Genomic DNA, 16,378 nt, shown 5'->3' with positions numbered 1-16,378 from the left:
AACATTTCTTCTCAGCAGCATTTTCATTAGAGCTAACACATGCATGTATACATTTACAACAGCACTCTGTGTAAAATGCAAACAATGTGTACAATGTTTTTAATTGCCACACAGTTTGTGCAAACTTGACAGCACATGAATACTTGCTTACATAACCCATTCCAATCTGTGGGTGCTTATCCAGTCCTACTTTTTTATCTGCATTCTGGGACTTGTAGTCCAACTTTTCAAATAGAAAAAGTACAACTACAACGCCCACAATACAAAGAAAAAAAGCAACACTTAATTAGCACTTATATATTAGGATGTATCATATTGGCACGAATACATGTACTGCCAACATATTAAACATCCACACAAGTGCTACTTAAAAATGCTTTTCCATCTGCGTTTCTTTTACAGAAAAGTTGCACACAGTGCTGCTATAAAATCGCATATGCATTTTTTTACTTTCATGTAAAAGAAACCTTTTTACACGCTCTGCATTTTCCATTTTCATTCCCTATACATGTCACACTTTCCAACCTCATTCTTTACATCCGTTACACTTCCACCGTTCCCCACCTGCCCACACATACATGTATACCACCAAAGTATCTATAGTCACCACTTCCCCTTGCATATAAAGTACTCTTTCTTCCAAACCTCTACTATAAGACACCACACACTGCTGTAACAACAATCCTCCATTGCATTACTACAGTTTCCCTTTTGTTTAGAAACCCTGCAACACTACAAATACATGGCACCAGAAACACAGCACTTCCTTCATTACAATCAACAGCAATAAAGTGACCTACAAATGCACCTTTTTCTTACACACATTTTTGCCCTGTTACATCTAATCTCCCAAATAGCACTACTCATATTCCAATTTTTCTAACAACATAGTTAATATGCTTTAGTAGACTATCCATAACACAACTTTATTAACTCTTTTTCACACCTCCTACATGCATAAATAACAACCTCTTTTACTAAAAGTACTTCACCATTACAATATATACCCACTAACTTTCTTTTACAATTACAGGAAATAAGAAAATTCCCGAAGACACCAACCAGAAGAAGACTACTCTTCACATCCAACAAAGTAAGTACATTACTCTAGTTTTTATCTGTATGTTATTGTACAGTGTAGTTTCACTGTATATTAGCCCACTGTATTCCTTTCAAATCAACATTTATTTCACTCTTACTATATTTAAACATACACAATCTTTCTATTTTCATCTAAACACCATCATTACAACACCCACTATTCTCATCAAAACATAATAATGTCCCTACTTATTCATTCACACTGCCACTCTCTCACTCACTAACCCAAACCCTTCACACCTCTACACACTCTTACAACCTTCCCACCCATAACAATCATTCCATTGCAAAATCACACAATACTCTATTCATCTCTGCCATCACATTCACACACCCATTCACAACACATCCATATACTTTCCACAACTTTAACAACCAAATCTTCTTTTTTTTCCAACAGACACAACAGAATGCCTATTAAAAAGCAACTTTATAGAAAAGTCATATAGTCATCCACCTCTACAACAATTTATAGAAAACATTAAAACAAAACTGCTAGTAATGTCACTCAACAAAACGAAACCAGCGGGCACTAAACAAAGTAAGGTCCCTCTTCCAAAAACTAAAACAAAAATAAATGTATAAACAAAACCAAACCTACCACTATATCTACCAATGTTAACGTAGCCACAGTGAAGCATTCCAAAAAGTTAATTTTCCAAAAAATGTGCCACCATAGAGTCCTTCACAATCTCATGAAGACAGCTGAAAACTCACGATCTACCCTTAAAAACTATCAGTAAATTACAAAAAGTACTTCTAAACATGCGCAATGTCAATATAGATACCTTTTCAAACTTATGTGAAGGTGAATGGATTGGCACAAGCGGCACGGAACCGTATTTCAATGAAGAGGCTTATAAACAAGAACAAATAACAATTGCCATAGACAGTAATGGACGAGGATATGAAATGGTAGAACACACCATTATGGCACAAGAATCCCTTATAGAAGAAACATCCCCAACAACCATTGGACCAAGTGTTCCTTTCACCCAAAAATCCATCCAGTGTACAAATGGACATTCAGCTCAATGTGCAGCATCCGCCAACAATCTTTCAAATCTTTACAACGATTCCTCAATCACTATGTGAAACTAAAAGACAAATGCAGAATTAAAACTTTAAAAACCATGGACTCCTGTCCAGTGCACAGCCACACTGCACTGCGAGGACATTCATTATCCTGCATTTCGGGAACTGCTTGCAAAAGCACTTTCCACCACATCAAAATGTTAACACACCATTCCACTATACAGAATCTTGTGCATAGAATGTATTATGCAAAACGTCCTGCTCTGAAACTGCAAAATTTAAATAACATTGTTATTTCATTGATTTATTTATTTGTTAGGCGCCGAAAGTCAGCAGGCATCGGGGTGCTGTGACATTCACACAAAAGAACAACCATCAAAGACAAGACAATGGGGCAGCAGCAAAAGAGGGAGAAGTCACTCAAGAAGGTGTGTTTTCAGGGTTTTTCTGAAAACTGCCAAGGCTACCTCAGATCTCGGTGTAGAGGGAAGGGAGTTCTAGAAGATTGCTGATCTGACTGGGAAGGAGTTTCCCCGTCCACTGGTGCACTTATACTCAGGGTAGATGATCTGTCTTTTATTAGAGGAACAAAGGGTTCTGGTTGGGCAGTACTGTGTAATAGATGTTTTTAAGTAGGTAGGTGTTTGTCCTAAAATACACGTGTGCACCAAGGTTCCCGTCTTGAACAAGATCCTTTCCTTGATAGGGAGCCAATGGAGACTTTGTCGATGCTCGGAGATGTGTGCACGCTTAGACTTTTTTAATGATGCGTACTGCATCATTTTGTAGAACCTGATTTTTTTTATACTAGAGCTTGAAGCTCCAATCAACGGGGCATTACAATAGTCTAGGCTGAAGATAATAATAGCTTGAGCTATCATAGCACTGTTCCCTTCAGAGATGTAGGGGAAAATAGTTCTCAGGAGATGGAGATGGTAATTACAGCTTTGAATCAGCAGGTCAGCATGTGCCTCAGAGTTCAGGCTGGCCTCAACCTGGATCCCCAGAGTTTTTACCTTGGTTTCAACCAGTATGATGTTATCACCAATTGTAAAACTCTAAGAGGACAGACTCAGTTTCGCCCAACAATGAGAATCTCCATTTTATTGCCATTTAGGCAAAGCCAATTGGATGACATCCAGAGTTCTATCTGCTGGTAGATGTTAGTGAGGGTTTTTTTGTCAATCAAATTATCCCTGGTCGACTCTAAAACCATCTGGGTGTCGTCAGCATCAATGGTGAAAAATACACCAAAGTCATCCAGAAAAGAACAAAGTGACCTTGTGTAAAGGTTAAACAAGATGGGGGATAGACTAGCCCCTTGGAGGACTCTGCACAAGATAGGGGCTGACGGTGAAACTGCTGGACCCTACTGTATTTTGGATTTGTGTCCAGATAAAAAAGAGTGGAACCAGTCAACCACCCCCTCGGAACATAATCCCTGATGACTTAAGCAATGAAAGAGGTGTTGGTGGTCCACCAGTACGAATGCCACGGAAAGATCCAAAAGGACCAGCAGACCTGCTTTGCCCTTATTGGTTATTCATAGCAAGTGCGATTGCAGATCTAGTAGGGCTGTTTTCAGTACTATAACAAGGTTGAAAGCCAGAGTGTCTATCATGCAGAATGCTGCTATTCTCCACAAAAGGTTGGAATTGAACACAGGCAAGTTTATCTAAAATCTTAAGTAGAAACTGTCAATTTGTTATGGGTCTGAGATTGCCCGGGCCCTTTGGGTCTACGTTTCTTTTTTTTTTAATAGCTTGTGACCACAATGGTTTTGATTGACTTGGGGATCCTGCCATCTCTAAATTAGGCATTGGCAAATCTAGTCAAAAAGGGGGTGAACAGGTCTTTGTGGTCTAGGATTAACTTCGGAGGGAGGATGTTTTCCTAGGATGACGTGGGCTGCATGGATGAGAGAAGCTTCTGCATATCAGGAAAAGCTATAGCTGAGAAGGCAAAAGGTTTGATAGCTTCTCCTCTATATTTCGAGCACTGTTTCTCGATACTTGTGGCCGCATTGGGTAGAGCCTCTTTGATTTTCTTCCTAGCCTTTGTTATTTTAGCCTCGAAGGCTGTTTGTACTGTTATTACGTCCAGTGATGTAGGGACGAACAGGGTAAGGAGGGCCTTCGGCTTCTCCAGGAGTCTTAGAATTTCAAGCAGTTTATTGGGGTGGTTGGAGGCCTGACTTATCTCAATGTTGTAGCACTCATTTTCAGTTTTGATAATTTAATTTTTGTAGGTTTTGTCAGGGTCCTTCTAAGCTATTTCATTTTCTTCCGTTTGATGTTTTAACCAACGGGATTCCAATTTACATTTCTCCTTTTTCATCATTTTAAGTTCAGCGGTGAACCATTTTTTATGGCCGGGGTTCTCTCTCACAACTTTGGACCGGGAGGGGGGCTTTTTCATTGAGCAATTTCAAGAAACTGTCAGAAAAAGAAGAAACTAGACGCTCCACAGAGTCCCCACTCTCAGTTTCACTCATTATAGTTGTTAGACATAGGGTCATGTCCTGAGCCTTTATCCTGTTGAAGTTACAGTTGATAATAACCTTCGGGGGGGTTAGTAGGTTTGTTTAACCACATCCTCCGGTAGCTGGAAGTAAAAGCTAACAATGTAGTCTCTGACTAAATACAGGGAGACGTTCGGTCAATGACGGTGGCAATGTTTTTAGGGACCACCCAATCTAACATGTGGCTGTGTTAGGGTCGGTATTTATAACGTGAAAGTTCAAGTTATTTAAAGCTCACTCCAATTGAATAGCTACTTTGTCAGTCTCTTCCCCCCTCCAGTAGTTCAAATCACCTAAGAAAAAAGAGGTTCTACTCTGCCCCTCGAGAGGGCCTAAGATCTGTGAGATTTCCTGAATGAAGTCTGGTCAATCCGGTGGAGGGCGGTATATAAGAATGAAATTCACGCACATATTTGGAATCTTTTTCACGTGGAGGATCTTGCAGCCTTGACAAGCTATGGGAGAAGCAAAGAGTCCCAATTCTGATTTTGCGATGATTGCCACTCCTCCCCCATAGTCCTGTTCTCTGTTTTTACAAAACATAGAGAAGTCGGGTGGGACAGCCAGATTGATAGATGGTCCACTGGTGTCTCTAATCCGGGTCTCCGTGAGAAACAAAAGGTTGCGTTGGCTGTCCAGGATTAAATCATGACTGTGTTGAGCATGACTAATTAACAATCTCATGATCAACAAGGCCGCTTTGAGATTGGTTCCTTTAACCCCTAAGATGACTGGAATAGGGTTGGGAATGGTTGCTTGTGGTGGGGATGTGGAATCCTCTATATGAGTAGTGGTATGATCTTGCTCAAAAGCCTAGGAACTGCTTTTTATGATGCTGTGTTCGGCCATTTCACACTGACTGGTTGGGGGCAGGGGGCTTGGTACCGTGGCCAGTCAGCGGACTGTTTATGGCTTTATTTATGTCAACCAAACGGGTGAGGCACTCTTTAGAGTCCTTGGCCGTGGGGTGAGCCTCACTTTGTTTAGGGATAGCAAAAGAGGTAAACTGAAAGTAATCAGTATTGTCTAATTTAAAGCGCTTAAGTTTGTTAATTAGCACAATTCGGTTTGTACGCAGAAGTGCAAGGAAGAGGGATTCATTAAATGCGCTGCCCATGGCCTACTGGCACAGTAAAATGAACACTAATAACAAGTGAAAAGTCAAACAATACCTGTTAGGTGGAAATCCAGTGAAACGAGATGCCGAGACATCGATAATGACGATGACTGGCGAGGACCTGGCTTGACTCAGTAACGCTGGCTCAGGTGCGCCTGGTCAAATGATTTATGGACTGAAAAGGATGCTGGGAGTGAGTTACCAGCCATTCACATGCAGAGAGGCACAGATATCTAGTACAGCTAAACAATACAGCTAAATAAAGGTAACAGTAATTGCCAAACTCGATACAATAGCACACTGTGTGAGCACTCAGAAAAAATTTACACAAGGTCAGAGGAACACTTCAGGCACACAGCAATTCAGCAAGGATTCTTCCCGATACAAGAAAAGCAGTGTAACATTCTCCTATATGGAACAGCCCAACAACTCCTTCAAAAACTAGAGCACATCCAAAGTAAATATTTTGGAACTGAAGTTAACTTAGAAAATGTTGTACCTTCAGAAAACATTAGTGAAAACATTCCAAACACCAACCTCCTAACAAACACATACAAAAAAGAAATACCAAGTATGTGTCTGTTGTTGCATAACTATTTATAAAAAGAGCACAGAAATACTAGATATGTCCTAAAAGATGGAGGACAATGGTGTACCAACTACCAACAAAAGACAAAAGAAAATGGAAACAACTAGTCAATTTAACAAGGTTAGACACGGCCTACAACATTGAAAAGAAAACAATGAATACTGCAAACATATAAACATAGAGGAGAACTTCAGAGAAACCATCCAAATAGGAAGGAGGAGCGCCTGAGTGCCATGCTGACATACCGAAGCAGATGACTGCACACATATCCTTAACACCAGCATCTTTTTGCAAAGTAGCATATTGAATCCGCTGCCCACCGCATGCAGGCGAAGCACTGCACCAGCTGGGAAGCCTTTGTTCCCCCACACGCCTGTTCTAAGATGGCCGCCAGTCAATAGCTGCTGAGCCGGCACGAGAAAGAGGCTGCACTCCGGTTGCCTAGCAACCATCTGTTTATTACCCGACAACCACCACCGGCAGGCGGAAGCCGGCCCTAGATCTGATAAGGCCCGCATCGAAAAGGCCTGTTTCGCGCATGGGAGTGCGGCGCTTCTACCCCCCGTCCAACTCACCTGAGACTAGCAGAATGAGGTTTCTACATAGCCCGCACTCTATTACACCGAACGCCTCCCGCAAGCGCTGACGTAAGCAGTACGAACTATGAACCCGACAACTGCATGCGCACCATGAGAACTCACTGTAAGTACACTGCCCCTACCCTTGCGAGTTAACTACATTTGTTCAAAGTATTTTTCTGCCATGATACGACTCCCCCCAGGCTGTATATATATACATTCCAGTTACTACTGGGACCGTCAAATCCAGGTGCCTAGCCACGCATGTCAGCATCTTGGTCATTACTGTATGCATTTACTCTAGCCAGTACTCAGCAGAATCACCACAGTTATGAACCTAGTTGCTCATTCATGCTTTCAGTCGAAGTGCCACAATCTGAATCTATATATCTCAGCACAATTGCCACATTTCGATTCCAGCTGCTTACCCCTGCTTTTAGTCAAAGTGCCATATTTTGAATTTTGCTGTTCACTCCTGCCTCTAGTCAAAGTGCTATATTTTGAATTTAGCTGTTCCTGTCTTTAGTCAAAGTGTTATATTTTGAATTCGAGGGGATTGGGTCCTCCGACGTATTCCATATCTATGGCATGTAATGTCCATAGCTGTGCTGCTTTGGAAAATCTTTGGCGTCTGCGTCCTGCGCCGATGACGTCAATGCGCCGTCCCCGAGGACCTCCACCGACGGCCGACGTCACCCGATGTGATAAGTAGGACGCACGACGCCCATAGCCTCAGTTCCGTTTTTTCGGCGAACGTGTTCGCTTCGTGAATCTCGGTACGCCTTGACTCGTTGGAGTTTGCTGTTTTCAATTCTCGGTTCGTTGAACCTGTTCGGTTTGTTGTGAAGACCTGTTCGTGGCGATGTCTTTCTCATCTTCAACCCCGCGTCTGGGCTTCAAGAACTGCGGGGACTGTGGGTCCAAGATGTCGGTCATGGACTCGCACGACGCCTGCCTCTGGTGCCTCGGGGAGGCCCACGATACAGACGACTGTGTCAACTGCCAGTCACTCACGGCAAAGGCCTTGCGGGAACGCAAGAAGAAGCTGTCAGTAGGCCGGGTGTCTAAGCCCCGGAAGTCGAGGTCTGCAGGGCTTTCGACGGATGACTCGAGGGGCGACTCTCCGCGTCATCGTCGGATGTCCAGTGGGTCTCCTTCCAGGAGTCGGTCTCGCCACTCCTCTGCCTCTTCGAGGCATTCCCGGAAGCGCCGGCATAGGTCACCTTCCCCGTCCTCTTCCGAGGACTCCCCCCGTCGGCGGGTCACTTATCCCTCCATGTAAGCGACACCAGAGGAATGGGCTTCCTTCGGGAAGCAGATGCTAGCGATTTTTGAATCGCAGGGCACCGGTCCGTCCGCGCCTCCGAGTGGGGTCGGTCGGCACCGGTCGAGAGACACTGTTCGTACGCCTTCGGGCTCGGGTGGTCGTCACGGCTCGCGGGAGAGGTCCCGCTCAGACAAGGGTAGCCGTTCTTGCCATGCCCGTGCCAGGTCCCGGTCCTCAACGCGCTCAAGACTGCGTGATCCTGTGCCGTCTTCGAAGAAGACGTCGACGCCTGTGGCGCCGAGGTTGTCGACGATTTCTCTCGAGGCTCCGCCTCCGGGGGGGTCGTCGACGCCGTCGGCGCCTCGGTTGTCGAGAGACACGCTCGGAGCTCCGGCTTCGAGGACTGTGTCGACGCCGCCAGCATTTAGCTGTTCATTCCTGCCTCTACTCAAAGTGCTATATTTTGATTTTAGCTGCTCATTCTTGTTTTTAGTCAAAGTGCCACACTCTGATCTTAACTGATCACTCTTGCTCTTAGTCAAAGTGTCTTATTTTGAACTTAGCCGCTCACTCCTGCCTCTAGACAAAGTGTCACATACTGAATCCATGTATTTCTGCAACATTTCGAATCTAGCTGCTTACACTTGTCCCCAGTACCTCTACTACATCCTAGACCCTGCCACTCAGTATACGCCTACCCACTTTTTACTTGCTCGCCTACCTCCTGCTCAACCTCTACACTGCATTACCGCCTAAGATGGCTCCACACCTACCCAACACACAAGCCGCAACCAGATTTAACAACCAAGCACTACTCCTACATTTAAACCCTCCGCAGCTCTTGCTACCCACTAGTCTCCCTCGCACCACTATAGAGAGGAACTTAGGACTAAGAGCCAGACTAGCCAAAATCTATGAGCCCCTTGCCCGCTCATCACCTACCACTCTAAATTCTAGAACATCGCTGCCCCGACCTAACTCCTCCACACAAACCACCAACTCCCCACAAAACCCCTACCTTACCACACTTCATACCTCCCCCAACCAGGGCACTCCTGAACACACTCAGGACAAGCAACATTCTACTACCTCTACAAACTTACCCACTGCCTCCAAAATTATAGACAGCCCTAAAATCAAGGGCGCCTTGATCAATGCCAGATCGCTGATAGCACTTGCTACAGAAATTGCAGACCTAATCCTTTCAGAAGACTTTGAATTCCTTGCTATCACGGAGACCTGGCTACATCCAGCAGCAGGCCCTATGCTTATGCTGGCAGTCCCAGATAACTATTCTATCATGAGACAAGACCACCCCATCTCCAGAGGAGGGGGGATTGACATCATCCACAAATGCAGTCTTACTATGAGACTTGCCACCCCCACCGACATACCATCATGCGAAACACTAGCTGTTAAAATTCCGCTCACTAATACTCAAACCCTCAATATCTTCCTAATCTGTCGCCCGCCAGGCCCCATCGGCACCTTTGATGAAGACCTTAACTCCATTCTATCCAGCAACCTCAAAAGTTCCACTCAAGCTCTCGCCCTGGGAGACTTTAACCTGGGATTCAACGACCCGGAAGATCATCACGCTAGCACCATAGCAAACACTCTTACCGAAATAGGTTTCACCCAGAAATGCACGGTACCCACGCATATGAAAGGGAGAACACTTGACTTGGTAGCCGACGCCAACTGCTCTGCAAATATCACAAGTATCTCACCCCTAGTCTGGACTGACCACCACCTGGTATCATTCATGCTCTCCACTGACGGACCTCCATCCCCGCGACTTTGAAGGCACCACCCACCCTTACGAGGAACAAAAAGAATATGACAGCAGAAAGACTCATCCCTAACCTTCTCCCCACACTCAACTCACTCTCTGACAACTTGGACCCAGAGTCCCTGGCCGAAAAATGTAACAAAATTCTGGCCTCCTCGCTGGACCGTATTGCCCCCCTTAAACGTAGATCCAGTTCACCAAAAGCGCACCTCAAATGGTACACACCTTTCCTTAAAAATCTAAGGCAGCAAAAAAGAAACTGCGAGGCCATATGGAAAAAAAAAACCTTCAGTCCCAAACAAACTCAAACTCTCCAAACTTGCTGCACTTTACAAAAAAGAAATCTGCCTAGCCAAACATGCCTCCTTTGACTCCCACATATCTGAAGCCAAATCTAACACGAAAGAACTCTTCACCATCCTTAAAGAAATAGAAACCCCTATAGTCCCTATTGACACCTGCACAAAAGACAAAAACTGGTGCTCTGAAATTCAAAACGCCTTAGCGCACAAGATCGCGACTCTTCAAAGCAAAATCTCCAGCAAAAGAGCCTCCCTGAATGACACCCTCCAAACCAAAACTCCGGACAAGCACATGCCCACTGATCTGACACGCTTCCAGTTCTCCAAAGTCAACACACTCGAAGTCGAAAAAATTATCCTGTCCTTGAAACCTTCTAACTGCCAAGGAGATCTGTGCCCTGCACAGCTCATTAAAGATGCAGCCCGCGACCTCTCCCCTTTCATTACTAAACTGATTAATGCCTCCTTCACTACTGGCTCCATCCCCATCAACTTAAAACAATCTTGGGTACTTCCATTACTGAAAAAACCTACACTCGACCCAGCCATACCCACTAATTACCGACCCATAACGACTGTTCCCTTCTTACTAAAAATTTTGGACAAAGTCACCTATCTACAAATACAGAAGCACATAGAAGAAAATAACCTCCTAGGATCCAGACAATCTGGGTTCCGTCCCCAACACGGGACCGAAACTGCACTCATTGACTTGAAAGCACAGATCGACACACTTAGAGATGATGGTCAGGCTGCCCTACTCCTCCTCCTCGACTTATCCGCAGCTTTTGATTTGGACGATCATTCTGTACTATGCTCACACCTCCACACGTCAGCTCACTTCTCCCCCGAGGCCATCACGTGGATCAGATCCTTCCTTAACGGTAGAACCATGAGGGTCTTCTCCCCCACGGCGGCAGCTGACCCCATACCCATCACCTGCGGTGTACCTCAGGGCTCCTGTGTCTCCCCCACTCTCTACAACATATTTACCAAGCCCCTTTTCGATGATTTGGATCATCTCGGTATCACCTACACCAATTACGCAGATGATACCCAGATCCTCCTTCTGCTTTCTGGAGATTATGGAAAGGATTTGGCCTTGCTAAATAGGGTGTACATCATCATCCAGACATGGATGGCCAAGCATGGACTATACCTGAATGATGATAAAACAGAACGTATCATCTTAGGTACCACTTTTAGCCTAAAGAAACTTGGCCCGCTCTACAATTCCTTCATGATCGACGGGAACAACATCAAAGTCGGTCAGGAGGTCAAAACACTGGGATTCTACCTGGATACCAGCTTCTCTTTCAAAAAACAATCCCTTGCATCTTCCACGGTCTACACGTGTAAACTAATCCGCACAGCCAAACCTTTCCTATCAAACTTTAGCTGTCTGACACTTACCAGAGCCCTCATGTCTCGCCTTGATTACTGTAATGCCCTCTACTTGGGATCCTCCAAGGCCACCACCACAAAACTGCAAACCCTCCAAAACAACTCTCTCAGAGCTGCTCCGGGCACATCCAGAAGACAACACATCACAAAACTCAGCCAACAGAATAACTGGCACTCCACCTGAGGTAAAATTCTCTTAAAAACAGCATCCCTCACACATAAGTCCCTTAATAATGCTGCACCAACCTGCCTGATTAACAGATTCCACAGACATGCTTCATCAAGACACGCCAGAATAGCTTATAAAGACTGCTTAGTTGTTCCCCACTACAAACGCACCTCAAAAGGGGGTAATAGCTTTCAGGTAAAAGCAGCCACATTATGGAAATTTCTGCCTCCAAACCTCAGAGCGGACCTCCCCTTTCTGAATTTCCGCTCCAAGGTTATCACTTGGCTGAAATTGGGGGCCCTCTAAGACAAAAAAGTGCCTAACTCTACACGCACAATCTGCTAACTCGTGTGCCTTCCTGCCTATATGTATCTAACAGCCTGTTTACTTCACTGCTGCTATGTATACAATTTTGATGTACTTTATTATTGTATTGTTTACTTTCCTTGTGTACTGTAACTAAGCTTCGAAAATTCTTGTAAAGGATGCGCCCCGATGCCCCTGGGTACGTTTGTGCATTATAAATAATAAAACAAACAAAACAAACAAACAAACAATTCAGGATACACCACCAACTGGCCAATTCGAATGTGTAGATCCCATTACTGAAGCCAACATTTTGGACAAGTGTAAAATGTACCCACTGCACTCCAAAGAAACAATAAAAGATGCATTAGAAACATATCCAATGCATCAAGCCAAAGCTTCAATGAGCATATGGGAGAAAAGTGTAGAAGCACGTTCCTTTACTCTACTCTTATAGGAAAAGGAGGAAGATATGATGAAAGATCCACACAAATAACTGCATCAGAATATCGTTCTTTATGATATCTATTCTGAAGACCCAAGATTCAGACAAAATGTAGAATACATTTTCCACCTCCTATTCGAAAGTGAACTTGCAACTCTATGTTATGGAGTTGCACACACATTAAAAACAGGCTCTAATTTTTTAAACATGTCCGCTACCCAACTGCTTCAAAAGATAAAAGACAAAGATTTGCAGTCAAATATCACAAATCCCTTGGCAAACATGCGTGGTACAAAATAATACTTATTCCAACGTCACGCTGATGTACATTGTATGCTAAGGAACCTAAGCCCACCCAAATGGTCTGTTATTTTAAGTTGTGCAGAATATGCATGGGATGACTTGCACGACTTCTTATGCATAGCAAACCAAAATAAAGATTGAATAGACATACAAACACCAGGAGAACTCTGTGAATCTATCAAGGTAATTTCCCCATCTCTTTATTGCCATGCTGCACTTCATCTGCAATAAAACTACCCCTCCACTCGGAGAAGTGGAACACTTTTGGAGAAAAGAATATCAACCCAGAGGAGCACAACACATCCACAAGCTTTTGTGGATAAAAGATGCTCCCATATTTGGCCATGACAGTGATTCCACTGTTTACAGTTTATTCATAAATACATTACCTGCAACATCCCTTCAGAAAACCACACATAGTGACCTACGTACACAAATCTTATGCTTCCAAAAACTTAAGTGTGGCAAATACTGCTGAAGTAACTATAAAAACAAAGGCAAACAATATACCAAATGTCGTATTGGCTTCCCTAGACAGTTTTGTCAAAATGACAAGTAAATAGCTTGATGTCTTCTGTTAAACACAGTGTAAAAGGCAAATCACCTAAAAACACATACAACATTAAAAGAGACAATGCATCAAAATACATCAATGATTACAATGCAATCATTGCCCTCTTGTAGAATGCAAATATAGACATACAATATATTGCAGACAATTCCACTGCTTTTGCAAGATATGTCGCAGCCTACCTCACCAAAACTGAGAAAACAGAGCTAAAGAACCTGGGATGACATATCATCTGACAAAATACTGTAAAAGAAAATGTACTGCTTTGGAATGAAAACGCTCTGCCATAGAGAATGCGGGTCCTAAGAAGCTGCAGACCGTTTAACAGGCACAGCCTTATATGGCAAATCTGAACACATTGTCTCAACAGCCAGGACATTTTTAAAAACAATGTAATGGACACATACTACCCAAACAGAAGGCCTGCTTTGGAAAACATATGCCTGTACCACATAGCCCAAACCTACTCCTACAAAAATAATGTCACACCAGATGAGATAACTGGTAAATAAATAGTCTCAAATTGTGAAGGACTCCTAGTCAAACTTACAAAACCCAGTCTACTTAATCATATACAATTATCATTTAAATCTCCACAACAAAGGTAACTTTATTACATGGCCCTACTGCAACTTTTTAAACCTTGGAGAAAAGAAAAAGAATGATTAGGTAACCATGACTCATTTGAAGCTGCATTCAATGCAAATGAAAGAAGTACAACAAATGTCGATTTCAATCAATACAAAGAAATGTTGGGCAATGAACGCCAGCAAGAGCAAGAAGTTAAAGCTCAACTAGATAAAGACACTCCTGAGGGCAGCCAAACTTGCCTTAAAGGAAGCCGAGAACCACTTGGAGAACCACTCATTCTAAATGAAGCAGAAATAGCCATGACTGAAGTAGAAAACACATGTATCAATATAAACAATAAGAAGAAGACTTGTCGGTGCTCAAATTACAGCTAAATGATGAACAACTCACCATTTATCTAGAAGTCACTGAAGAAATTGAACATGGTTTTAAACATGAAACTAAAAGTTGTAGCTGTAAACATCATATACCTCTGCTCCTGTATGTAAGTGGTGAAGCTGGTTCTGTAAAATCATTCTGAATTAAAATAATCAGCACATATCTACAAAACTTAAAAAACAACAAACTTTTGGCTGTTGTAACGGCCCCCACAGGTTTAGCTGCCTACAGCATAGGAGGTGTAACTTTACACAGACTACTGTTCCTTCCAGTAGAACACCAAAGCAAATTAGAATACTACAAATTATCAGCAGAAGCTGCTACTGAAGTACGCAGAATTCTGAAACAAAGGAAAGTGCTCCTAATAGATGATGGCCCTCATTACGACCCTGGCGGAATTCGGAAAACGATGGCGGAAATGCAATACCGCCATCGAATAGCGCTCGGTGCGACTATGACCCGTCACCGCAAAGTACGAAGCCATTAGCGACACCGTAGTGAACGCCAACGCTAACTGCACCAAGCACGCACGCGCGCGCCATGCCAAACCGCAAACACCACCATGGCGCAAGGGTACGCCAATTCCGACCCTAGCGGACATGTACCTAACGCCATCAAGCATGGCGGAATGTACCATTCCGCCATGGTGAGAAGTACGGCATCGCGAATCAACCGTAAACGGCCCCACTGAGTGCCTGTACACCGCTCCCTGCCCACAAAGTACAACTCCCCGTAGGTGCAATGAAGTCACAATGCAACCATTGAAATGTACAAGTCACCCATGCATGCCAACGAACAAAAGAAACACAACAGGGGCCAATGGGAGCTGCAGGGCACAGAACGCACGAATACAGAAGCCATCCCAATGGACATGACCACAGTCCCCCACCAAGAAACGCACGCAAACACAGGCACCTGTGACCAGCAATATTCCGAGAATCACATCATTCCACCAGTCCACCTGGCTGACCGGCATCTGTCACACAAAACCCAATCCCCCGCCCCTGAGCATGACAACATTCAAACTGTCATATTGGCAGCCCCCATCCCTGACCTCACGGGCTTCGTAGGCAAACGCGCCCAGTACAGTACCACGCAACTAAACTCCGAAGCTGGAACCCAATGCAGATCTCCCCACAATACATCGCCCCCCAAATAGGCATATGCCACATCACTTGCAAAGAAAAACGCTACACGGGCCAAATCAGAATAGAAATTTAATGCACATCAAAATCACCAAGCCCATACAGCCATCAGGCCATGAACTCCAAAACACTTTTCACCATTGTGGGCTGCATCCGCAAGAAATGACCAGCCACTACTTGTGTGACGCCCTGTTCCCTCATGGTACACAGAGCCACATTCAAGTACGAAAAGGCAACATGGAAGCGCACAGAACCGCAGGGCCGTCCCAATGGGGAGGCACTAGTCCAGCTGAAAGGCCGAAATGTTGCTCCGAGCCACCAGTACTGCGTAAGGGCATGTGGGCCATTGGCGATCGTCCCATAAGATCGTAATGCTGCTCCACTGATTAACACGAAGCAGCAGGTGTCGGGAGTAAAACCCATCTGCAGGAGTGGCATACAGATGGCAGTGGCAAAAGGGGAGGAGATACCTGTCAACCAAAAGAAAAGAAAAAGAACAGAATGGCCATCAGAACTACATTCCAACAACTCACTTCAATGATCACACTAAATCCACAGCCATATGCATGCTAGCCCACTCCAAAGGATCATCACCACCCCAAAACCACTTGCGACTCATAACCATCTATATCGAGGTGCAAACACCATCACAAACGAGTGTACCTGTGCATGCGTCTGTCAAAACAGAATCCATCAGATGGGAATGTTAACGTGCATGGACACAAGTGTCTGAGGGCGCGTCGAGACAGGGAGGGCTCAACAAG

The 16,378-nt window shown here is 44.2% G+C and overlaps 1 protein-coding gene and 1 long non-coding RNA gene across 6 annotated transcripts in view; one reads left to right on the top strand and one right to left on the bottom strand.

The window, feature by feature from the left end:
• CDK14 (cyclin dependent kinase 14) overlaps window positions 1–16,378 on the bottom strand; it is a 2,372,392-nt gene that overhangs the window by 1,433,590 nt on the left and 922,424 nt on the right. The window lies entirely within an intron of this gene.
• LOC138569950 (uncharacterized) overlaps window positions 1–16,378 on the top strand; it is a 154,703-nt gene that overhangs the window by 47,585 nt on the left and 90,740 nt on the right. The window lies entirely within an intron of this gene.

The sequence above is a fragment of the Ambystoma mexicanum genome, chromosome 2q, assembly GCF_040938575.1.
Source record: "Ambystoma mexicanum isolate Mex_15411 chromosome 2q, UKY_AmexF1_1, whole genome shotgun sequence".
Lineage (NCBI taxonomy): Eukaryota > Metazoa > Chordata > Amphibia > Caudata > Ambystomatidae > Ambystoma > Ambystoma mexicanum.
This window is presented reverse-complemented; position numbering and strand designations above follow the sequence as displayed.